We start from the raw sequence: 26,661 nt of genomic DNA, 5'->3' as shown, positions 1-26,661 counted from the left end.
CTATACAGACGGCGCTTCTATGAAATCGGCAAAAAATTAGATACACCATTTAAAGAATATCAAAAATTCCCTTTAACTAACAGCTAAAATTAAAAACTTTTCCATTCCTGATGATGGCAATTTCGTATCCTTTAACGTAGTTAATTGACTTACTAACATTCACATTTATGAGACTATTAAAATTACTGAAGAGAATCTTCTCCAACACAAAAACCTAATGTACAAGAAATTAAAGATGTCATTAGGTTATTACTTCTGATACTCTCCTACAACTATTTCAAGTTTAACGCTGAAATTTTTTTACGACCGGAAGCCTTTGCCATGCCCATTTGTATAACAAGTACGCTTGCTAACAGTTTTGTTAAACATCACAAAAGGCAGTACTTTAAGAAATTCCCCGTCAGAGCTAATAAAATTTAATATTATAGTATGTACATGGACGAAATCTTTGTGTCAATTAGAAGATCACTCAGTGACACTTTCACTACAATGACATAACTGAATAGTATATACACTAGCATTAATTTTCACCATCGAGTTAGAACAACAACAACAACATCCAACTGACTGAATCTGATTATAAAGAGTGATAATGGTATTTGGCATTTATCGTAATCCCACTTGCACAGATAATGATATCTACAATAATTTCTGCCTCCCACGAACCCTTTCTATGATTCACAGATTAGTCAGTCTTCCCCTAGAGCGGAATGAAATTGCAATGAACTAGGAATCCTTAGACATGTAGCACTGAACGACGTTTTCATTGCACAAATAACTGGTAAAACGTTCGCTGCAAAATTACTCAGTCGCAATACTACTGGTGAGATTACACTGCAGAAAGAGCAACAAGCTAACACTATTTGTCCCTACCATAACGTGGACCTGTTTCTGGCTGAATAGCTGAACAGTTTCGTAACAGCGAAGTAAGAACAGGCTTCTGTACCGACGACACGTTAGGCCTGACCGTACGTCACAGCCTACAACACAATAAACCTTCCACACACTCTGGGTTCCATAGGGCCTGTAGCGTAGTAAAGTCAGCATGTTACATATTTATAAGAAGTGCACAGATTCACAGCTATGTGATATTAATTTTCATTTCTTTCACTTTCGCTATAGATTTATTTCGGCTAAACTGCCATTATCGATTATATAATTATCGATGGACTAACATACAAATAACATCTTTGGTAACAGTATTTTGACTGTCGTTTCTGTTTGTTGAATTAAGGCAGTAATTAAAAAGTTGTCAGAGTAATTTCACAGTTTTGGAGCTACGACGTAAACATATGAGATTGTGGCTCCAAAGCTGTTACTGTCGCAACAAATTAATTACTGTTTTAAATCAACAATCTACATCAGTTTATCTAGACAATACATATGTCATTTGATAATGACGATTTAGCCGAAACAGATCTGTAGTGAAAGTGATCATCATCATCATCATCATTTAAGACTGATTATGCCTTTCAGCGTTCAGTCTGGAGCATAGCCCCCCTTATAAAATTCCTCCATGATCCCCTATTCAGTGCTAACATTGGTGCCTCTTCTGATGTTAAACCTATTACTTCAAAATCATTCTTAACCGAATCCAGGTACCTTCTCCTTGGTCTGCCCCGACTCCTCCTACCCTCTACTGCTGAACTCATGAGTCTCTTGGGTAACCTTGCTTCTCCCATGCGTGTAACATGACCCCACCATCTAAGCCTGTTCGCCCTGACTGCTACATCTATAGAGTTCATTCACAGTTTTTCTTTGATTTCCTCATTGTGGACACCCTCCTGCCATTGTTCCCATCTACTAGTACCTGCAATCGTCCTAGCTACTTTCATATCCGTAACCTCAACCTTATTGATAAGGTAACCTGAATCCACCCAGCTTTCGCTCCCATACAACAAAGTTGGTCGAAAGATTGAACGGTGCACAGATAACTAAGTCTTGGTACTGACTTCCTTCTTGCAGAAGAGAGTAGATCGTAGCTGAGCGCTCACTGCATTAGCCTTGCTACACCTCGCTTCCAGTTCTTTCACTATGTTGCCAACCTGTGAGAATATGCATCCTAAGTACTTGAAACCGTCCACCTGTTCTAACTTCGTTCCTCCTATTTGGCACTCAATCCGTTTATATTTCTTTCCCACTGACATTACTTTCGTTTTGGAGATGCTAATCTTCATACCATAGTCCTTACATTTCTGATCTAACTCTGAAATATTACTCTGCAAACTTTCAATCGAATCTGCCATCACAACTAAGTCATCCGCATATGCAAGACTGCTTATTTTGTGTTCACATATCTTAATCTCACCCAGCCAGTCTATTGTTTTCAACATATGATCCATAAATAATACGAACAACAGTGGAGACAGGTTGCAGCCTTGTCTTACCCCTGAAACTACTCTGAACCATGAACTCAGTTTACCGTCAACTCTAACTGCTGCCTGACTATCCATGTAAAGACCTTTAATTGCTTGCAAAAGTTTGCCTCCTATTCCATAATCTCGTAGAACAGACAATAACGTCCTCCTAGGAACCCGGTCATATGCCTTTTCTAGATCTATAAAGCCTAGATACAATTCCCTGTTCCACTCATAACACTTCTCCATTATTTGTCGTAAGCTAAAGATCAGGTCCTGACAACCTCTAAGAGGCCTAAACCCACACTGATTTTCATCCAATTGGTCCTCAACTAATACTCGCACTTTCCTTTCAACAATACCTGAGAAGATTTTACCCACAACGCTGATTAAAGAGATACCTCTGTAGTTGTTACAATCTTTTCTGTTTCCATGTTTAAAGATTGGTGTGATTACTGCTTTTGTCCAGTCTGATGGAACCTGTCCCGACTCCCAGGCCATTTCAATTATCCTGTGTAGCCATTTAAGACCTGACATTCCACTGTACTTGATGAGTTCCGACTTAATTTCATCCACCCCAGCTGCTTTATTGCACTGCAATCTATTGACCATTTTCTCCACTTCCTCAAACGTGATCCTATTTCCATCATCATTCCTATCCCATTTTACCTCGAAATCTGAAACATTACTGATCGTATTTTCACCTACATTGAGCAACTCTTCAAAATATTCCCTCCATCTGCCCAAGGCATCCACAGGATTCACCACCAGTTTTCCTGACTTGTCCAAAATACTTGTCATTTCCTTCTTACCTCCCTTTCGAAGACTGCTAATTACACTCCAGAATGGTTTTCCAGCAGCTTGACCCAATGTCTCCAACCTGATTCCAAAGTCTTCCCAAGATTTCTTCTTGGATGCTGCAATTATCTGTTTGGCTTTGTTTCTTTCTTCAACATAACTTTCTCTGTCTACCTGAGTTCTAGTATGTAGCCATTTTTTATATGCCTTCTTTTTCCTTTTACAGGCTGCCTTGACTGTGTCATTCCACCAAGCTGTTTGCTTCCTCCTACTTTTACACACTACTGTTCCAAGACATTCTTTAGCCACTTCTAGTACTGTGTCCCTGTACCTTGTCCATTCCTTTTCCAATGACTGTAATTGACTACATTCAACTAACTGGTACCTTTCTGAGATCGCTGTTATGTACTTGTGCCTGATTTCCTTATCCTGAAGTTTCTCCACTCTTATCCTCCTACATATGGCCCTGACCTCCTGCACTTTCGGCCTCGCAATCCCAATTTCACTGCAGATTAAATAATGATCAGTGTCATCAAAGAATCCCCTGAATACACGTGTGTCCCTCATAGCCTTCCTGAATTCCTGATCTGTTATTATATAGTCAATGACAGATCTGGTTCCCCTGCTTTCCCACGTATACCGGTGAATGTTCTTATGTTTAAAAAAGGAGTTTGTGATTACTAAGCCCATACTGGCACAGAAATCCAAGAGTTGCTGCCCGTTCCTGTTGGCCTCCATATCCTCTCCAAATTTACCCATAACCTTTTCATACCCTTCTGTTCGATTTCCAATCCTGGCGTTAAAATCACCCATGAGCAGAACACTGTCCTTGTCCTTTACTCTAACAACTACATCACTGAGTGCCTCATAAAAACTATCCATCTTATCTTGATCTGTTCCTTCACAATGCGAATATACTGACACAATCCTAATTTTCTTGTTAGACACTGTCAAATCTATCCACATCAGTCGTTCGTTTACATACATTATTGCAACTACGCTGGGTTCCATTTCTTTCCTGATGTAAAGCCCTACACCCCATTGTGCTATTCCTGCTTTGACTCCTGACAAGTAGACCTTGTATTCTCCCACTTCTTCTTCTTTCTCACCCCTTACCCGAATGTCACTAACAGCTAAAAAGTGAAAGTGAAAGAAATAAAAATTAATGTCATAAAGCAGCGAGTCTGGACGTTCCTTATAAAATCATCGTCTCGGCTTTATAAAATTAACTGTAAGAATGAATTAAGTTTAATACAGGACAGAACATTCGTTCTAGAGAACAGTACACCAGTGACAGTTTTAGATCGCTGTCTGCGACTAAACACAGGTTAGATAACATGGAAAGCTTTTGCTTATTTTAACGTGATGATCATTTCTGGTGCTGTGAACCAACACACTCTACAGTGTGTCGACATGTTGCACTGGCCTGCTCGATCACCAGATCTGTCTCCAACAGAGCCCATTTGGGACGTCATAGGACGACAACTCCAGCTTTAACAGTCGCTGTATTGACCAGCCAACTGCAGCAAGTACCACAAACTGACATCCGGTAACTCACAAACAACACATGCACGTTTGCATGCTTGCAGTCAACATTCTGGCGGTTTCACAGCATTTCGCATTTGCAATGGCTTCTCCCGTGCTTACGTTAACCTGTGATCTTGCAATGTTCATTACTTACATATATGCCACAGAGCAACGTATTCTCAAAATTTCATCGCACTACTTTCATTATTTTCTGTTGCTGCGATTGTTTGCCGATAGCGTATTTCGAATTTTTTTTATTCCTGTAAACTAGCTTTCGAGACTTTCAAGGCTCTTCTTCAGAAGGGGGCGCAGAAAAGCTACATCTTTATCTCCGTAGTGTGATGAGAGATACTGTCTGTGCGACAAGAAGATAGATAAAGTAACTTTAATGTATCACAATGAGTGGCAATTATATTGCAGGCTCTGTCGGAAAATGAATTCCTTTTCTTACTCCTGTTGTGACGTACAATTTATATCCACCTGGTAGCTTCCATTTTCATTGTATACTGTCACCCGTACAACTAATGTATATCACGAAGATCCACTTTCAAATGACTATGTTACACGCCCTGAGAGAATCAGCATACAATTCAGTTTAGATTCGTACACGCATACAACATCTACATCCACGTGATTAATCCGCTATTAACAATAAAGTGCCTGGCAGAGGGTTCAACGAACTACCTTCGAGCTGTCTCTCTCTATCGTTTCAATCTCGAATGGCGCGTGGGAAAAACGAGCACTTAAATTTTTCTGTGCAAGCCCTGATTTCTCTTATTTTAATGTGATCATCATTTCTCCCTATATACGTCGATGCCAGCAGAATGGTTTCGCAATCGGAGGAGAAAACTGGTGATTGAAATTTCATGAGGAGATCCCGTAGCAACGAAAAACGACTTTGTTTTAACGATTGCCACTCCAATTCACGTATCATGTCTGTGGTGCTCTAGCCCCTCTTTCGCGATAATACAAAACGAGCCGTGGGTCCCATCTGATACGGATCACACAACGCACAGCAATGCTCCAGAATAGAGCGGACAAGGCCGGCCGAAGTGGCCGTGTGGTTAAAGGCGCTGCAGTCTGGAACCGCAAGACCGCTACGGTCGCAGGTTCGAATCCTGCCTCGGGCATGGATGTTTGTGATGTCCTTAGGTTAGTTAGGTTTAACTAGTTCTAAGTTCTAGGGGACTAATGACCTCAGCAGTTGAGTCCCATAGTGCTCAGAGCCATTTAGAGCGGACAAGCATTGTGAAGCAGTCTCTCTAGTAGATCTGTTGCATCTTCTAAGTGTTCTGCCAATGAATCGCAAGTCTTTGGTTTCCACTACCAGAACACAATCTATGTGATCGTTCCAATTTAGGTTATTTGTAATTGTGATCCCTAAGTATTTAGTTGAATTTACAGCCTTAAGATTTGTGTGGCATACGGCGTAAAAGAAATTTGGCGGATTTCTTTCAGTACTCATGTGAGTGACTTCACACTTTTCTTTATTAAGGGAAAATTGCCACTTTTCACACAATACAGATACCTTATCTAAATCATTTTGCAAGTCGTTTTGATCGTCTGATGACTTTACTAGACGGTAAATGACAGCATCATCTGCAAACAATCTAAGACGGCAACTCAGATTATCTCCTATGTCGTTAATATAGATCAGGAACAATAGAGGGCCTATAACGCTTCATTGGGGAACGCCGGATATTACTTCTGTTTCACTCGATGACGTTCCGTCGAACTGTGACCTCTCTGACAGGAAATCACGAATCCTGTCGCACAACTGAGGCGATATTCCAAGGGCACGCAGTTTGGTTACAAGACGCTTGTGGGGAACGCTGTTGAAAGCTTTCTGGAAATTTGAAAATAAAGAATCAATTTCACATCCCCTGTCGATAAAACTCATTACTTCTTGAGCATAACAAGTGTTTCGCAAGAACAATGTTTTCTGAATCCGTGCTGACTGTGTGCCAATGAATCGTTTTCTTCGAGGTAATTCGTAATGTTCGAATACAGTATATGTTCCAAAACGCTACCGCAAATCGACCTTAGTGATATGGGCCTGTTATTCAGCGGATTAGCCCTACTTACCTTTTTGGGTATTGGTGTGACCTGAGCAATTTTCCAGTCTTTAGGTACGGATCTTTCCGTGAGCGGTTGAATATAATTGCTAAATATGGAGCTATTGTATCAGCACACTCAGAGGAACCTGACTGGTATACAATCTGGACCGGAAGCCTTGCCTTTATTAAGTGATTTAAGCTGCTTTGCTACACCGAGGATATTTACTTCTATGCTTCTCATCTTGGCACTTTCTGTTGACTGGACTTCGGGAGTACTTACTTCGTATTCTTTGCTGAAGGAGTTTCGGAAAACCATGTTTAATAACTCTACTTCAGTGGCACTGTCATCAGTGACTTCACCGTCATTTTCGCGCAGTGAAGGTACTGATTGCGTCTTGACATTGGTGTACTTTATGTATGACCAGAATCTCTTTGGGTTTTTCGCCAGATTTCAAAACAGAGTTTTGTTGCGGAAATTATTCAGAGAATCTCGCACTGAAGTAGTCGCTATATTTAGTTCTGCAAAACTTCGCCAGTCTTGGGGATTTTGGATTCTTTCAGATTTGGCATGCTTTTTCGTTGCTTCTGCAACAGCGATTTGACCCGTTTTGTCCATGGGGGATCAGTACCATCACTTATTAATTTATGTGGTATATATATCTCTCAATTGCAATCGATACTATCTCTTTGAAATCATTCCATATCTTTTCTACGCTTACATGATCAGATCGGAAGGAGTGGAGGCTGTCTCTTTAAAAAGCGTTAAGAGCATTATCAGCTTTTTAAAAATAGATGTACTTTGAGTTTCTTTTTGATGGTCGTACGTGTTACAGTATTCAGTGTAGCAGCAACTGCCTTATGCTCGCTAATCCCTGTATTCGTCATGATACTACCTATTCATCCAGGAATATTTGTTGCTAAGAGGTCAAGTACGCTTTCGCAACCATTTCTGCTTCGAGTGGGCTCACGAACTAATTGTTCAAAATAATTTTTTGAGAAATCATTCAGTACAATTTCGGATGACGTTTTATGCCTGCTGCCGGCTTTAAACGTATAAATTTTCCTGCATATCGAGGGTAGATTGAAATCACCACCGACTATAATTGTATGAGTGGGTTACCTATTTGAAATTATACTTGTGGTGTCACCGCCAGACACCACACTTGCTAGGTGGTAGCCTTTAAATCGGCCGCGGTCCGTCAGTATACGTCGGACACGCGTGTCGCCACTATCAGTGATTGCAGACCGAGCGCCACGACATGGCAGGTCTAGTCTAGAGAGACTTCCTAGCACTCGCCCCAGTTGTACAACCGACTTTGCTAGCGATGGTTCACTGACAAAATACGCTCTCATTTGCCGAGACGATAGTTAGCATAGCATTCAGCTACGTCATTTGCTACGACCTAGCAAGGCGCCATTACCAGTTACTATTGATACTGTGAATAATGTACCGTCAAGAGCGACGTTCACCATTAATGGATTAAAGTTAAGTATTCCACCAGCTACGTCCGTTTTTTCTAAATTCTAATTTCCTTGTCCTGTTCCAGACCTCACGCCAGGCTGCGTGAGCTAAAACGCGTGCCTTTCGGTCTCCTTCTAGTAACACGGTGTTGGCTCTCCTGCCAACCACAACAAGACTCACGTTTTCTTTCAACTGTTCAGCAACTATATTCACTCAGTCGGGGGTTGTAAATCTACCCAATTAATAGTTTAGTCCGATTGAAAAGTATAGCCTCTACCCATTCTATAACGCAGGAACTATCTACTTCAGTTTCACTACAAGGTAAACTACTTCTGTCAGCAATAAATACTCCAGCACCAACTGTATTTAATCTATACCTTCTGAACATAGTTAGGTCGTTTGAAAAAAATTTCGGCTTAACTTATTTTCGGCTTTAGCCAGCTTTCCGTACCTATAACTGTTTGAGCTTCAGTGCTTTCTATTAGGGCTGGAGCTTTGATTCTTTCCCAACACAGCTACGATAATTTACAACACTGATCGTTTCTACAACCACCTTACTGTGTTTTACCTGCACCTTTCAGACGGACGCCATTTCTATGGTTTCCTGAGACCCTCTAACCGAAAAATCCACCCCCGCCGCCCCCGTTACCCGTGTGGACTCCTGACCTATTAAACGGAATCCAGAAACCCACTACCCTATGGCTCAAGTCAAGGAATCTGAGGCCTACACGGTCACATAACCGCCTGAGCCTATGATTCATACCTTCCACTCGGCTCTGCACCGAAGGACAACAGTCGGTTCTGTCGATGGTGGGCTCCGCCTTAATCTCGCAAGCAAGACTGGCAGTCTTTACCACATCCGTTAACTAAAACCAGAGAGAATCTCCTCCAATCCAAAGCGACACACGTCACTGGCACCGACCTGGGCCACCACCTGCAGTTGGCTGCACCCTGTACTCTTCATGGCATCCGGAAGCACTCTTTACAAATCAGGAATGACTCCCCCACCTTGTGCACACTGCCGTCCTTCCCCTCCTTGGCAGCCATGTTACTAAGGGGGCCCAGTTACGCGCCTATTGTTGGAGTTCCGAACTACCAGCAAACTCACCTTCTGTGAACGCCCAGAATTTGCGTTCCAAAAAGCTTCCTCTGGAGGCCCTACGATCGGCCCCTCGCAAAGTCATTCGCTGCCTGCCACACTTTGGAATGATCTCTCACTTGACCACCGGTGAGGGATCAACCTCAGCGCTGCAGACCAACACAAATTTAGGATAATGACATCGGTGCTGCTCAAAAATCTGCAGTCAGAGAAGACAATTCCAAATGCAAGGGAAAAAGACACAAGAATGCTGTGAGTAAATATCAGAAACTTATCTATTCTAAAGAATGTTCCTAGATGTACAAAACGACCAAAATTGTAAATTCCGTTTACGGTGTTTTAAAAGAATTAAACGATATGAGTACTGATATGGTAAAATAAACCGATTTTGGATTTCTTCATGGTTACGTGACGTTACGTATATATCTGTTTTGTATTTATATTCGTCCATGCCTTTCGTTTGAGCATTCACTCACGCTAAACAGGTCTCTGCTGCCACGTCATTATCACTTGTCATCGATGAAGGGTGAAAAACAAAGGAAAGAGTATTCACTTTCTTTTGCCTGATGGCGGATTTAGGTAGTGGGGATGCATGGCAGAAGCGCATTCTTACGCAGCTTTGGTAAAAATAAACGTACGTTTATACCGTAACAGCGTTGCGTACGTTTATTAGGACTCTATAATCATACTGATATACTAAAAAGGACAACCAAATCAGCATCCACTGCAACGTGGATAGTAGCACGAGAAGATTTGTTTTTACTTTTTAGATATTACTGCAGACTCTAGAAGATTCGAAGCTCAAGGGACCGTTACAATCGAGTCTGCACAATTCGAAGTTCAGAGGATCTAAGAAAAAGTTCGAATAATTAATTCTATTTAACTCGACTTTATTCTAGATGGAATCACGAAAAATCGAAATAAAATTTTGATTTTTTTTACTATTGTATTCCCAGTTTTCTTACATGTTATTTCCTTTTGTATTTGAAACGGAAGGCACACACAAATGTTCGAAAAAACATAAATTCAGCTTCATTCATTTTTCAATGCTGAACAAACTGTCGCGAATGGCCGCATTTTGTAAACTAAATTTCTCATAAACGACCTTGTGTCTTTGGAGTTAGCGTGTCGCTCCTTCTTTATATCTGAGACTTCGGTTCCCAGACTAACAGTTTGTGATTTAGCGTTCCGTTAAGCTATAACCTCCGACAAATACCTTTTGTACCCTGCATTGAGTAAGCCAATTCCATAAGCTTTCAGCAAGAAGCGGGGACTCGCCTCGCCCGGTCTGCTTGCTCCCGCCTTTTAATACTTATCGGCAACATTATCTTTCCGCTCAATGATCGTTTGCAGCATGAATGGTGGAATCCCGAAACAATTCGTTACCTGCTACTTCTCGTTGCTTTCCACAGCGTCGAAACTTGTTTCTGTTTTACGAAAGTCGAAAACTTCCTGGAAGTTATTCTGACGTGAAAACGTCTACTTTCTCCTTGGTCGAAGATTCTTGTGTGACAAAATGGCGTCAGATTTGAATCACTAATAACTACGAGACCGACAGTGCGCAAACAAAGGTAAAGTCCACGCCGTCTGTACGTGGTTGTCGCTTATTGCCTGTGTTGTCATCGTACTAGTGTAGGCATATGCGCGTCATTGTTACAAATCAGCTTTGTGTAAAGTTATAAACTGGTGTAGCTGTAAGCTAGGATACTGATTTGGGTGTCATTGCGATAAACAGCTTAGGGAGCGCCGCTAGGAGTCTTAGAAAATAAAAATATTCGCCGGAATATAAACTAAAATCTATATTGAGGTTAAACCTATGACACAAAGGAAGAGTTCGTCTCATAGGACGTAAATATGCTCTTAATTACAAGAAAAGGCGAGAAAAGCCCTCCCAGAAGCCTAAAAAGTGCAGCGCTAAGAGAATGCGACAGCTTCCGCAGAGTCGGAAAAAAAGGAAGAAACGGCGCCACGCGACAACGTACTCAAAGGCTATATCGTACACCAGCCACTGAAAGTCAAAAATTGTGAGTAACCGTGTGACCACTGTATTAAAGATAATGATAATTAAATTACATATTAATATGAAACACATGTTACGATTTTATACCAACGTTTTCACGAAAAATCTACGCCGCAGACCTGAACTGCACACACACAAATTTACTTGCAACTGATTAATATGCTGTGGTATTTCGTGCATTGTTAAAAACAGATGCCTGTCACAAGGTGCTAAATGACGTTATAATTACCTGAACAACTGATGAAACAAATAGAATTATCCGGTGTAAGCTAGGCGTTGACTTGTAATTATAGAATGTCTGCGGGTCGTTCTGCTATGACAGTCGCCTCGATTAGTGCAGAAGTTTCTTCGGTTTTCTGGAGGCATTTGGGAACAGGTTGAAACAAACGATTAACAAGTGTCGACTGCATACAGTCGCAAAGGCTGATTTCAAATGTCTGATAACTGTAAAGCAACTACAGCCACGCAATAAAACGGGACAGCTAGCAATCGGAGGTAGACACTTCCCCCTCATAGCGTTCAAATGTTGCCGGCTAGAGTCCGCCACTCAGCGTCCGATGTAAACACAGACGACAACAGGAAGTGTTGTACTGTGACACGACTACCAGATCGAGTTGAGAGCAGGAAACGGCCGGGGTCCCCGGTGGTCTAGTGGTAAGGGGTCTGGAACGTTCCAGCGCCTCGGCTGGGGCTATTCGCCCCAGCCGGGCCGGGGTTCTATCCCCGGCCGGCGCTGGAATTTTCAGATTTCCGAACACTAGCCTCCACCTCTGCCCTGGCATGTGGCGCATGCCGGGCACCCCCGTGGGGTCCGTGCTTCGGATCCCACGTGGCGCTCACTCCCACACTACAAACTAAACCTGATTATGCTGCTGCAAACACTTATTTTAAATTTTAATACGCACACTTTCTTCACCAGACCAGATCTACATATATTTTCGAGGTACTTTCTACATAATATATCTCACTGTCAAAAGAAACTCCATAGCATCATTAATATTTGTAGGATTACAACAACGAAATAAAATCTGTACTAAAAAAAAACTAAATACGTTTTATTTTCGTTTTTGTGCTAAATTCTGCTAAGATAAATATCAAAACAGCTTGTAGTTAACAATCAGTAATTAGAAAAATAAGTTTGACTGCAATAGTGATACATATATTACATATTTACTTAGCTCATTCTCAGTGCTGATACAGGATAAATTATTTCTATGTCAAAAGAAATGCAGAATATTATATCAATACCATCGCACAATTTTCAGGTGTCTCAGTCTGCCTTTTCTTTTTAGTATCCTGATTGATTATATAATAATAAATAAATTCTGTATCAGAAATAGTTTCGTAACAGTTCACACTCAATGCCTTTTATAAACGTATATTGTCACTAATTGTATTTTCAAAACGAACACACGCCTTTTTTTTTTCAAATTATTCAAGTGTCAAAATGAGATTATGATAGGACGCAGGTCACTAATGAGATAAACTCTTTCTTTGTATGAAAGAGGATAATTCTCCTGGTCTTATGTGAGCTGAATGCTCAATTAAACCGATGACATTTAACATTTAAAAAACGAATTTCTTGACGACTTTACTGACAGGTCTACATGTTTCATATAATATTTCTGTTGGTAGTTACATGACAACTTTTTTTTTTTTTTACTTTATTGTTATTTGAAAACCTGTACAACTCAGGTAGGCTGGCAGCGGCACACTACGCCGCTCTTCAGCCATAGCGTTTTACAAGAGTATAAAACATGGTGAATGACAATGAACAAAGTGACGGGCAAAAGAGAGAGGTCACAGAGACATAAAAAACACGGAGTCGTTCACATGTGACGATAACAACACTGAAAACACGTCGGCACGGCGCACAAAACACTGATGAGTCCGACGGCACAAGTGAACGTAGGAGTGGGACGGCGGACACCAAAAACACTATACGACGACACACACACGAGACACAAAAGGCGACGATCTCCGGCGCGCGAATGTTCACTATACGTGTGCGAGTCCGGGGACCTGCCAAGAGAGGAGGAGGAGGAAGGGGAGTGGGAGAGCGAGAGGGGAGAGCAGAGATGCCACGGGCAGGGGAGATAGGGGGGAGGGAGGTAGGGGGAGAGGAAGCCCGGGGGAAGAGGGGGAAGGGAGGGGACAGGGAGACGGAAAAAGAAGGGAAGAGAAGAGAAGGGAGGGAGGGTGCCGAAAGGAAAGGACACGGGAAGTGGGGGGCGGGGCAGGGTCAAAGTTGATAGGAGGGGTAGATGGAGGGGACGAGGACATCATCAGGGAGAGGGAGCTGGCGGAAGCCACCTTGGGAAAGGGTATGGAGGGTGGAGAGATGGAGACCGGGTGGGACGTGAGAATACAAGTGCGGCAGCGGGCGGGGGTGGGAGAGGATCGGGGAAATGAGCGGGTGAGGAGGATCAAGTTTACGTGAGGTGTACAGGATACGTATCCTTTCAAGGAAAAGGAGGAGGTGGGGGAAGGGGATGAGATCATACAGGATCCGCGTGGGGGAGGGGAGACGGATGCGATAGGCAAGGCGGAGAGCATGGCGTTCAAGGATTTGGAGGGATTTATAGAAGGTAGGGGGGGCGGAGATCCAGGCTGGATGGGCGTAACAAAGGATAGGGCGGATGAGGGATTTATAGGTGTGGAGGATTGTGGAGGGGTCCAGACCCCACGTGCGGCCGGAAAGGAGCTTGAGGAGACGGAGTCGGGAACGTGCCTTGGCTTGGATTGTCTGGAGATGGGGAGTCCAGGAGAGGCGACGGTCGAGGGTGACGCCAAGGTACTTAAGGGTGGGAGTGAGGGCGATAGGACGGCCATAGACGGTGAGATAGAAATCAAGGAGGCGGAAGGAAGGGGTGGTTTTGCCTACAATGATCGCCTGTACATGACAACCTCTCAGGCTCAGCTTTATATGAAAGTATCTTGAATGTCAGAAAAGAAATTATTATATTACTACCTCTACAGATTCAGTTGGTCTATTATTGTTATACTATAGTATCATTGACGTTGCATTGCAAGAGAGAGACTGCTACTATGGCTGTTTTCTTTTGCTACTAAATTCCGTGCCATATCTCCATTCTAAATGCTAAAAGGCGTGGATAAAACTTTTAGCCATACTATTTTCCTATTCTTCACATCGCTACCAGGTGTCGCTACTAGTCCCTCACACAGCCGGTCGTCCATAGCGCAGGGCTTCGCTACCAGAGGGCTCTAGCGGAGCTGGCGACGACTCACTCTGCCGGGATTTGCTGCTTCACTCCTGAACGTCTACGCCAGCTGAAATAACCGCTAAATCCTCACACTAAACGAGAGACGTAATAGCACCAAAACCAAATAAGGCAAATCGTGGTCAGTGCGAATACTGCCAAACCACCACTATGATAACTCCTAGCTGAAAATACTGATACAAACTATTTACAGAGGAATGGAGCACCTTACAGAAGCTGATCTAGAGGAAAATCAATTTGGAGGGAACAGAACCCATATTTATAACATCTTTATATACAGAAAATTTTTTTGACAATGTTGACCAGAATATGCAGTTTGAATTTAAGATGCTACCAGGAAAAAAATACAGCGAGCGAAACATTACTTAGAACTCCACCAGAAATTAGACAGCAGCTGTACGAGTTGAAGGACATAAAAGAAAGGAAATACGTGAGAAGTGAGTGAGACAGCGTTCTAGTCCATTCCCTGATGTTATTCAATCTATATACAGGGTGTTTCACAAGTCACGCTCCACACTACTCGGGGCTGTACAGGGGACTTAACTGATCAAGTTTTACATAGGAATCTACTTCTGAAAACGTCATCTAGCGACGCTACAGAGCGTCAAAGTTATAGGCACCGGCGCCTACAAAAATAGAGGGATCCCACGAAGATGTTACACTTTCTAAGATGATGCAGATGTATAAATGTATAAATTTGAGATTACGTCCTTGTACCGGAAAACTATAACAGAAAACCTTTCTGTTACCTCTGACAGTATGTACCGTTATCGTTGTGGCTAAGATGTAGGACAGGAAACTTTCAGAGGCGGTGGTATGGAACGAAAGAAGAAAACAAAGTGCAGTACACATAGGCTCTAAAATGCATACATCATGAACCATGAGCACTTGTTCACCTTCGCTAGCGTGAAACCCGTCTCCATTATTGAACAAGTGCTTATAGCTCCTGAAGTATGCAGTTTAGAGTCCATGTTTGCTGCACATTTTATCTTGTTTTGGTCTATACTGCCGTCTGTGAAAGTTGCCTACCCTACAATACTAGCAACAACAGTACAAGTACTTGTATTCCACTGTCAGAGGTAGGATAACGATTTTCACTTGCAACTTTCGACACGTTTGTTTCCGGTACAGAGGCCCTTACCTCAAATCGATACATTTGTCTGTTTCCATCATCCTAGGAAGTTTGTAACACAATCCCGGATCATCCTGTATATACATACATTTACCGGAGTTGGCGCCTGTAACGTCGTTGGGTGACGTTTGCAGGCACGAGTTTGTAAGTAAAACTGCGAGCTCTAGAAATGTGTAACGTGAATTGTGAAAGATCTTGTATAAAGACAGTAACATACAAAAAGGACGAGGAATTCGGGAAATTAATCAAAGGTGAAGAAGAAGAAATGAAAGTTGTTCCCTAATTGAACTCTCACTTTGCAGTGGAGTGTGCACTGATTTGAAATTTCCTGGCATTTATTCGCCCTGAAGAGAATCGCTGAAAAGATGGTCGAAATGTCGGTATTTTCAGTGTTTTATAATGACATGCCCTAGTACCCAAAATGATTTTCTTCAAGTTCTTTGTAGGAACTATATCGCTTCTCTCCGATATTTTGAGAATGATACAATTATTTTTTGCTAAAAACTAGCAACTGAAATAGTGCTTCAAATGATATAAATGGTACTTATGCTTTATGGTATGGAGACAGAAACGGTACTTGGCTTTAACGATAACAATATACAGGAAAATTCAGTAATGTTTCTGCAAAGTGGCATAACACCGAAATCCTGAAGTAAAATCGGATATTTCGAATGTGGCACGACACCAGCTGTACAGTTTACTGGACAGATACTGAGTTTTCCGAAATTCTAGCACTTTTAGAGGGAACTAAGCGACAATATTTTAAATTGGAACCCACGTACGGAAACGTATACCTTCCGTGCTACAGCCGTTTGAATACATGCTTGCTAGGTGGGTATGCAACAGGGTAGTCATCGTGGGAGGCGGAGGGGGTGGGGGGAGGTGCTTACGTCGGATGTCATTTACCGTCTGTCCCACCACTCTGACATGGCTCGTGCGTCACTCACGTGTCTGTCAGTATTAGAGCAACATTGCGGAGCGCCCTTTTGCCGAATACACCGACATGATCCTTCTGTATGGCGAAGCTCGTCGCCTTTATCACGCTCGTTTTCCGCAGCGTCCGACTTCATGGCATACGCTTTTCTCCACAACTGCGCAACGACTTTGAGAGAAAAAAAAAAAACTTATTAAGTTTCCTTTCAATGAGTGGAATTGTGGAACTATTGATGTACTGGGTCACACCTAATAACTTACTTGTGCAGGTGGTCGCGTTACCAACATGTTTTCAAATGGCTGTGGCGAGGAAACGGTGCGTTACAGGAGATGGGTTCCAATTCAGAATACGAATATTACGTACTCAGTCCCCCTCAACACTACAAGTCTGTAACGGGGATTTCGGAACATCCTGCATGTTTACGGTACATTGTACAGTTGTTGCCCCAACATAATTGAAATCTGCGAAAACATTTCATAATTTATGAGAGCTCATCAGGCGCGACTACGGTGTCCGCAGTGTAAAACCCAGGGGCCGTCTTGGCTACGGCGGCTCTGACGCCCACGAGAACAACTGTAGGTAGAGAGCGCAACACAGCTACTCTGCTGGACATTTTCCTCTAATGCTGCCAGATGTCTCTATTTTTAGAGGTATCTTGACCCGACCCGCACCAGCCTTAAGCGGAAAGCCAAATGTCCCAACTTCTGGCCACTGCTAACATTCTGAAATACACTATCCGATCAAAAGTATCCAGACACCTAGTAGTGGACTTCAATATGCGGTATGACCACCTTTTGTCTTTACGAGGGGTTAAACTCTGCTGGGAACGCTTTCAGTGTCGACGATATTTTACGCACCACACATGGTGAGAGTTTCATCTGTGTGTACGTACCAGACAATACACTGGCGAGCAAGATCGCCGCCTCTCTCCCCAATTTTGGAGCAATATGGGCAGCTCCTTGCAACCAGGTCGGGATTTTGACGATGTAACGAATCAATTGAACTGAATATGGTACGACATCCGTCAGGAGGACATCCACCAACATTATCAATCAGGATCAAGCCAAACAGCTGCTTGCTTAAGGGCCAGAGGTGGACCAATGCGTTATGACTTTCTCCTGAATGAATCACCCAATTTTCCTGCAATTGTTATCATTTGTTTGCCTCTACACGTACATCGCATCTACCGATTTCCTTCACACTGGGGTAATTTCTTGGTGGTACGGTTTAGACTGTAAATATATAGGGTGTATCAAAAAGAATCAACCGATTAAAAAAAAGTAACTATTATGTTATTCGACATATGTGCGTGAATAGCGTACCGCTGGAAAGAGCAAACCCTCGGGCTTTACATGGTCACCGCTTGGCAGCAGCACTGACCGCCCATTTCAGTCCCAGTAAAACTGGCGTCGCGACGACAGAAAGCGTTTTGTGTTCTGCATTTTGCGCAGTGTGGGCAGTAATAAGTGTTCGGCGTGACTTTGGTACAAGGTACGGTGCGGATCCTCCTACAGCACAGAGCATTGGACGATGCCATCAACGATTAAGAGAAACAGAATGTTTGCGGAAAGGCGAATCGCCGGGCCGTCCCCGAGTGCCTGACACAGGCGTCCAACGCATCCGCCACAGTTTCACGAGGGGTCCGCAGAAATCCGTTCGCCGTGCAGCTCGACAGCTCAGCACGCCCCCGATGTCCGTCTGGCGTCTCTGCGTCGACGTCTATGCATCAAATAATATTAAATTCAGCTACTGCGAGCTCTTCGTGAGGGTAATAACATCGTGTGAAGTTCCGTTAATTTACTCTCGGCAAGATGGAGGATGGCTGTTTTCTCCTACAGTTAGTGTTTAGTGACGAGGCAACATTCCATCTATACGGAAAGGTGAACTGTCATAATGTGACAATATGAGGTACACGACAACCGCATGAAGCTGTACAACATAAAATAGACTGCCCTAAATTTAATGTGTTTTTTGCAGTTTAACGGGAACAGGTGTAAGATTCATTTTTCTTTGCCGGAAACACTGTTATACGAAGCATATATCGCGATATGCTTGAAAACTTTCTTTTCCCACAGTTTGATTCGAATGACTTCATTTACCAATGGGATGGAGTACCGCGACAGTGGCATCTGGAAGTGGGGGAATTTCTAAATGAAACGATTACTGAACGATGGATCGGTCACACTGGACTAAATGACTCAGCCTTAGATTACTGGTCTCCAAGGTCACCGTACCCGACTATATGTGATTATATATGTATGATTTTGTAACAGACTCTTTATGTAGCTACGTTACCAACAGCTATAAATGAACTGAGACATTGCATAACAGCACCTGTGGAAACTGTAACTCAAGACATGTTTTCTGCAGTGTTGTTACAATTTGAACACCGCATTGACACATTCTGTGCATCTCAAGGATGCATATTGAACACCAATGAAAAGGATGAAAAAATCTTTTTCAGTTTCCGTTCATCAAAAAACAAAATTCATTGTATATGTTTCTTAGTTCCCGAATTATAGACGGCCAAGATCGGATGATTGTTTTTGATCCACACGGTATAGATAACGCACTTCAAAACCTCCCAATAATTAGGCAACTACCAAGATGGGAGATAACAAGTACTCACACATGCGTCTTTGCATGTGTTGGATAAAAAGTAGTAGCACAATGCCGTAACATGAAGGATGTGAGTCATTTGGTACGCACGCTTTCTGTTGCTGATAGATGGTGCTTAAGTAGTAAAGTCAGCGGCATAGGTCGTGTCTGAGTCAGTTGCGGTATGTACTACCTCAAAGTTGGAGAGGCGAGCTCAAGTGCCTTAATAGTATGTTTGGGAAACACGAAAAACATGCTTGGGTCAAGACTGAAAGGGCAGGCACGTAGTCGGAGCGCGCAACTATCTTTCCTTCCGGCGCTGCATTCCACCAACTTTCACGACAATGCACGACGCCAAACGACGAGCTCTGTGCAGGAGCTCCGCGTATGTGGCAGCGGGACATACTGGAACATCCACCGCATTCATCCGGTAGAGTCCCCCCAATTACGACCTGATCGCCCAAATGAACGAAGTATTTCGTGGCACGCGTTACAGCAAATGATAAGACACCCTATGGCGGTCCTAGCGAGACATCATCACAGATGGATGCTCTGACAGTGTATGACATCTTTCATGTGGGTGTGGAAATTGATCGAGACGCGAGACGGAAATGTAATAAAGTGAATTTTAGTCAGTGAAGTGTGGCATGAATTATAACCGAACTGCTACTACTTTTCATCCACCCCATGTATATTACCATACCCGTTTATTTTTACTCATAAAAATTTGTCAGTAGTCTTGTATGAAATGTTTTCACAATTTTGGTTTGTTTTCTTGATGTATAGCAATTCCTTACGAAAGATGGAAGTGTTTGATTTTCACTTAGAGCATGAATGTCCGATTTCCACTTACAGTACTGCCCTGGCTGCACATTTTCTGGATTAGAAATTGATGCCCTTAGCATAAATTTACTTTGGCTTGCACCACAGCACATTTACTTGACGTAAAATACGACGAAATACTCCGCCAATACAGTTCGATTACCATATCGTAACTGTTGGACCTGGTGGTCTACCGGCACAGCGCGTGCCTGCAAATCGAGAATCGCGGGATTGAATCCCAGTTGAACCAATAAATTTTTCAGTCTGCGTTTAATCCAGCCTTCACCTCTCAATGATATGAGGAATCGGTAGAAACAACACGTGGTGCTGATTCCACGTTAAACTGCCGATTCCCTTTCCCCGGTTGGACAACTGGTGTACGTTAATGATATGCAAGTCGCCAAAGTGCCGTCCAATTGAAAGACTTAAAGGAGGGGCACTGAAATACGCGAAATTTGTTAGTATTATTACACTGTCGAAACGCAGTAATGTGACCACGTGTTAAAATCCCGAATAAACGCCTTTTGCAGCATGAGATGTACAGGAATAGAGTCAATGAGGCAATGACAGTGATAAGAAGCCATTCCGACTCCAGTACTTGTCCAGCTGCGATAGAATTTTATCGATTGAGGATCCGTGGCACAAACTACTCGATCGAGATGGTCCCTCAGATTCTCGATTGGGTTTAAAGCCGGGAAATTTGGCGGTCAGGGCAGTACGGTAAATTCATCCTAGAGCTTTCAGAACCACGCACATACACTGCGAGCTATGTTACACGTGCATCTAAGGGTGGATATGGTCCCCAAGGATAGGTGCGTACTTGGGTTGATCCATTGTGCCTTTCGGAATAACGAGATCACCCAGGGAGTGCCGCGAAAACATTCCCCACACCATTACGCTCCCTCAGGGTTGCAGGGCGTTTGCTTTCAGACGTTACACGCCAATGAAAATCTGTCCGATGGGGCATAAAATGTGATTAATATGGAGAGGCCACCTGTAGCACTCAGTGGACTTTCAGTTGTGGTACCGGCGTGCAAATGCAACCTTTCAACGCCAATGAACAGCAGTCAGCATGGGTGCAGGGACCAGGTGCATACTGCGGAAGCTCATACGTTGTTGAGGAAACATTGGTAGCAGCCCTTGGTTCGCCTGGGCGGTCAGCTGCACAAAAGTTTCACGTCTATTCGCCAGCACACATATCTGCAACTATCGTTCACCTGTGTCGTCTACTGACCGAAGTGCAACACAGTTGCCTCGGAGCCGGATTAGAATACCGAGATTTTGCCACGCACGGTTTACTTTACATACAGTGGCATGTGAAAAGATTACAGATTTTGCCGTTTCGGAAATGCTTCCACCCTTGGGAAGAAAGCCAACGATTATGTCCCGTTGGACGTCACATAAATCGCCCCCCCCCCCCCCCAATTCATCACGTACTAATGCTATCACCTGGCGTCTATGAGTTATTACACGTTGATCTCGAAAATAGGAGTTGGTCATATTAATATGACTGGACCTATTATTATTGTTATTATTATTTCTATTTTTCTCAGACCTTAGGTCTGGTTAAAAATGGAAAGTGACGCGGACCTTCATCAAGCGCGACTTCCTTTTAACTGTACGGTATATGTTACATTGTATTTAGGAACTATCGGGTTATTGAACACGTATCAATAATTACGGATTTCTGTAGTTGTATATATGCGTTTGGATGTAGCTGTATTGCGTTGATGTACTGGTGGATAATGTGTGGTATGACTCCTGTAGTTGATAGTATAATCGGTATAATGTCAACTTTATCCTGATGCCACATGTCCTTAACTTCCTCAGCCAGTTGGATGTATTTTTCAATTTTTTCTCCTGTTTTCTTCTGTATATTTCTTGAATTGGGTATGGATATTTCGATTAGTTGTGTTAATTTCTTCTTTTTATTGGTGAGTATGATGTCAGGTTTGTTATGTGGTGGTGTTTTATCTGTTATAATGGTTATGTTCCAGTATAATTTGTATTCATCATTCTCCAGTACATTTTGTGGTGAATGCTTGTACGTGGGAACGTGTTGTCTTATTAGTTTATGTTTTACGGCAAGTTGTTGATGTATTATTTTTGCTACATTGTCATGTCTTCTGGGGTATTCTGTATTTGCTAGTATTGTACATCCACTTGTGATGTGATCTACTGTTTCTATTTGTTGTTTTCAAAGTCTGCATTTATCTGTTGTGGTATTGGCATCTTTAATAATATGCTTGCTGTAATATCTGGTGTTTATTGTTTGATCCTGTATTGCAATCATGAATCCTTCCGTCTCACTGTATATATTGCCTTTTCTTAGCCATGTGTTGGATGCGTCTTGATCGATGTGTGGCTGTGTTAGATGATACGGGTACTTGCCATGTCGTGTTTTCTTTTTCCAATTTACTTTCTTCGTATATGTTGATGTTATGTGATCTACAGGGTTGTAGAAGTGGTTATGAAATTGCAGTGGTGTAGCCGATGTATTTATATGAGTGATTGCTTTGTGTATATTGCTAGTTTCTGCTCGTTCTAGAAAGAATTTTCTTAAATTGTCTACCTGTCCTTAATATAGGTTGTTATGTCGATAAATCCCCTTCCTCCTTCCTTTCTGCTTAATGTGTTATTATTATTATTATTATTGAAACTTCCTGGCAGATTAAAACTGGGTGCCGTACCGAGACTCGAACTCGGGACCTACCATCTGAGCTAACCAAGCACGACTCACGCCCCGTCCTCACAGCTTTGCCAGTACCTCGTCTCCTACCTTCCAAACTTTACAGAAGCTCTCCTGCGAACCTATTATTATTATTATTATTATTATTATTATTTCGTTGTTGTTCAGTTGTCTAAACGTATGTGTAGCGTTGCCAGGTTACTTGCTACAGTAAAATTTTCTTTGCCTTTGTTAGAGCCATCTTTCAGGTTTGCAGAGGCCACCGCTAGTTGGCGCTATTGGACTGCGACATTACTTCTTTCAAAATGTGCCGTTTGTTACTCTTAAAACTAACAAGGAGAGCTCCCCAGCGGTGGGATCGACTTTTTGAAACCAAATAAGCGGTAGTGTAACTTAAGATCCCCCTTATCAGACCCTGCATCCAGGTAGGCCTCCGTTTGCAAGTAACTGACGGAAAAGATTTCGGAATTTTGCGTGATGCTACATAGCGTTAAGGAGGTCGTATTCCATAGTCTGGTTATGTGTCACAATGGTTAGGATAGAAGCTTAACCATGCCTCGTCAGGTGCAGTCATTTTTTTTATTTTTAAATCTTTATCGAAATGACTTTGATGCCTATTTTTACTCAATTTATTGGTTTAAATGTAATTTCTTTCGTTCTATTCCTTTGTCACATCGTTTTAATCACAGTATGAACTTTTCCATTTGTTTAATTTTTCTTTATATCATTCTTCTTCCAATCGGAATTTTTGTGAATGTGTATTTTATTATACCTATCTGTTTGACTATTCAATTATTTCAAAACTCCGATATATTAATTAAAAAACAAAAGACGAAATAATCTATTTATATTGACTGTGCATTAGTGTGAAAAATGTAGTTTTCATTACAAGACGTGCCTTTTTTGCATAGTAATCGACATACAAATATTTAAAACATAACCTAAATTCTTTGTGCACTATGGAAATAATAATGTAGATGAAGATTTAAATGAGAGAAGGTTTTATAAGTAAAATAAAATTCAAGCAAAGTGAGAAATCGATATAATGAACACAATAACGTAGACGAAAATACAGGCTCATAAAAACAGGAGAAATTAAATCGGAATTGATACATGAAGATAAGTAAAAGTTCACGAACAAATATTTCCAGTGGAGAAGGGATGATAAGAAGAAAAATTTGACCAAATGAAGAAGTTCTTATCACTATTGAATCACGTGACCGAGGAGTGGAAATATAATTTCTTTTTAATTTACATCAATTGAATGAAAATGATTATCAATGTCACTTCGGTAAAGACCTAAAATAAATTTCTTTCTCTGGTGAGATTCGAACCCACAACCTCATGCATGTGGAGCTAGTATCCTTTCCACTACCCTCACAACCAACTTAGGTCATTCGGCGTTCTTCATGCTATCGAGTCTCACAGAAAATTCCGAATTTCTTTTCTCGTCAGTTCCTCGCAAACGTCGACGCACCTGGATGAATGGCTGCAGTGTGTGATACTTGGGTGCTTAACCTACATAACCGTATAGATTGTTTCAAAAAGTCGATCCTATCGCTGGAGAAATCTCCTTGTAAGACATAACGAAAGAGGACTGCCGTTTCATTATATCTACTGATAAGGTGGTGGACACACATTTAGTAGTGTAGCCATAGTAACAAAAACGGACAGAAACCTGCACGATCTAAGCAACGAGGAACGACCTCGTACTTAGTCCAAAGGAAAGTCTCCAGAATTACTAGAAAACTTGTAGCCAATGCACCAAGTCCCCGGCAGTCATTTAGTCCGCGGCGACTGCTGAGAACCTTCAGACCAGTCATTAGGATTCGCACTCGACTACTTTGATGTTACACGTTCGGTGTCCTACTCTATGGAGCTGAGTCATGGACTGTATTAGGCATTTCAAATGCGATCGTATCGAAAAATATTAAGGATACCATCGACAGATATAGTCAAAAATATGGCGGTACAAAGACGCATAAATTCTCAACAGCATCCAGAGAGCAAAACTCGATTGTTTTGGTAGCGCAATTCCGCAACAATAAATAAAACCTGTTGAAATTAATAATTCAAGGAAACATTAATGGCCGGCCCGTGTGGCCGAGCGGTTCTAGGCGCTTCAGTCTGGAACCGCGAGACCGCTATGGTCGCAGGTTGGAATCCTGCCTCGGGCATGGATGTGTGTGATGTCCTTAGGTTAGTTAGGTTTAAGTAGTTCTAAGTTGTAGGGGACTGATGACCTCAGATGTTAAGTCCCATAGTGCTCAGAGTCATTTGAACCACTTTTTTTTTTTTTTTTTTTTTTTAAGATTATTGGCATACGTGATCCACGACGCACAGGATTATCCTGGCTAAATAACTCAAGCCAGCAGTTTCGGTTCAGCACTGAATCGATGTTCTGAAAAATCATGGACGGACAACAGATCATGCTACCGATCGGCAGTGTTATTGGAGGACGAGGCTCTTAGAGAGGAAGAATGACAATACAGACAATGCTTAAAACTTACGTAAATGCTCACCATTAAATCTAATACTCCACTCATATAATCGCGCTAGCTGCAAATAAAATTAATCTGAAATTGCCATACAAATTTTTTGAACCTAGTGCTGTTAACACTTATTTTGATAAATGTACGTATTTTCTCAGACTTTCACTGTACGAGGACGTACCGAAAAGTAATGTCGACAGATGTTTTATGTGAAAACTCTCAACGCTTTTTAAATTAACATTCTACATCTGTATTCATAACGTCTATAAATTTATTTCTCAACACACTCACTCTGGAAACCAGCACAATTTCCCCAACTAGATACTACACTCCTGGAAATTGAAATAAGAACACCGTGAATTCATTGTCCCAGGAAGGGGAAACTTTATTGACACATTCCTGGGGTCAGATACATCACATGATCACACTGACAGAACCACAGGCACATAGACACAGGCAACAGAGCATGCACAATGTCGGCACTAGTACAGTGTATATCCACCTTTCGCAGCAATGCAGGCTGCTATTCTCCCATGGAGACGATCGTAGAGATGCTGGATGTAGTCCTGTGGAACGGCTTGCCATGCCATTTCCACCTGGCGCCTCAGTTGGACCAGCGTTCGTGCTGGACGTGCAGACCGCGTGAGACGACGCTTCATCCACTCCCAAACATGCTCAATGGGGGACAGATCCGGAGATCTTGCTGGCCAGGGTAGTTGACTTACACCTTCTAGAGCACGTTGGGTGGCACGGGATACATGCGGACGCGCATTGTCCTGTTGGAACAGCAAGTTCCCTTGCCGGTCTAGGAATGGTAGAACGATGGGTTCGATGACGGTTTGGATGTACCGTGCACTATTCAGTGTCCCCTCGACGATCACCAGTGGTGTACGGCCAGTGTAGGAGATCGCTCCCCACACCATGATGCCGGGTGTTGGCCCTGTGTGCCTCGGTCGTATGCAGTCCTGATTGTGGCGCTCACCTGCACGGCGCCAAATACGCATACGACCATCATTGGCACCAAGGCAGAAGCGACTCTCATCGCTGAAGACGACACGTCTCCATTCGTCCCTCCATTCACGCCTGTCGCGACACCACTGGAGGCGGGCTGCACGATGTTGGGGCGTGAGCGGAAGACGGCCTAACGGTGTGCGGGACCGTAGCCCAGCTTCATGGAGACGGTTGCGAATGGTCCTCGCCGATACCCCAGGAGCAACAGTGTCCCTAATTTGCTGGGAAGTGGCGGTGCGGTCCCCTACGGCACTGCGTAGGATCTACGGTCTTGGCGTGCATCCGTGCGTCGCTGCGGTCCGGTCCCAGGTCGACGGGCACGTGCACCTTCCGCCGACCACTGGCGACAACATCGACGTACTGTGGAGACCTCACGCCCCACGTGTTGAGCAATTCGGCGGTACGTCCACCCGGCCTCCCG

Source organism: Schistocerca serialis, chromosome 9, assembly GCF_023864345.2.
Source record: "Schistocerca serialis cubense isolate TAMUIC-IGC-003099 chromosome 9, iqSchSeri2.2, whole genome shotgun sequence".
Taxonomy (NCBI): domain Eukaryota; kingdom Metazoa; phylum Arthropoda; class Insecta; order Orthoptera; family Acrididae; genus Schistocerca; species Schistocerca serialis.
This window is presented reverse-complemented; position numbering follows the sequence as displayed.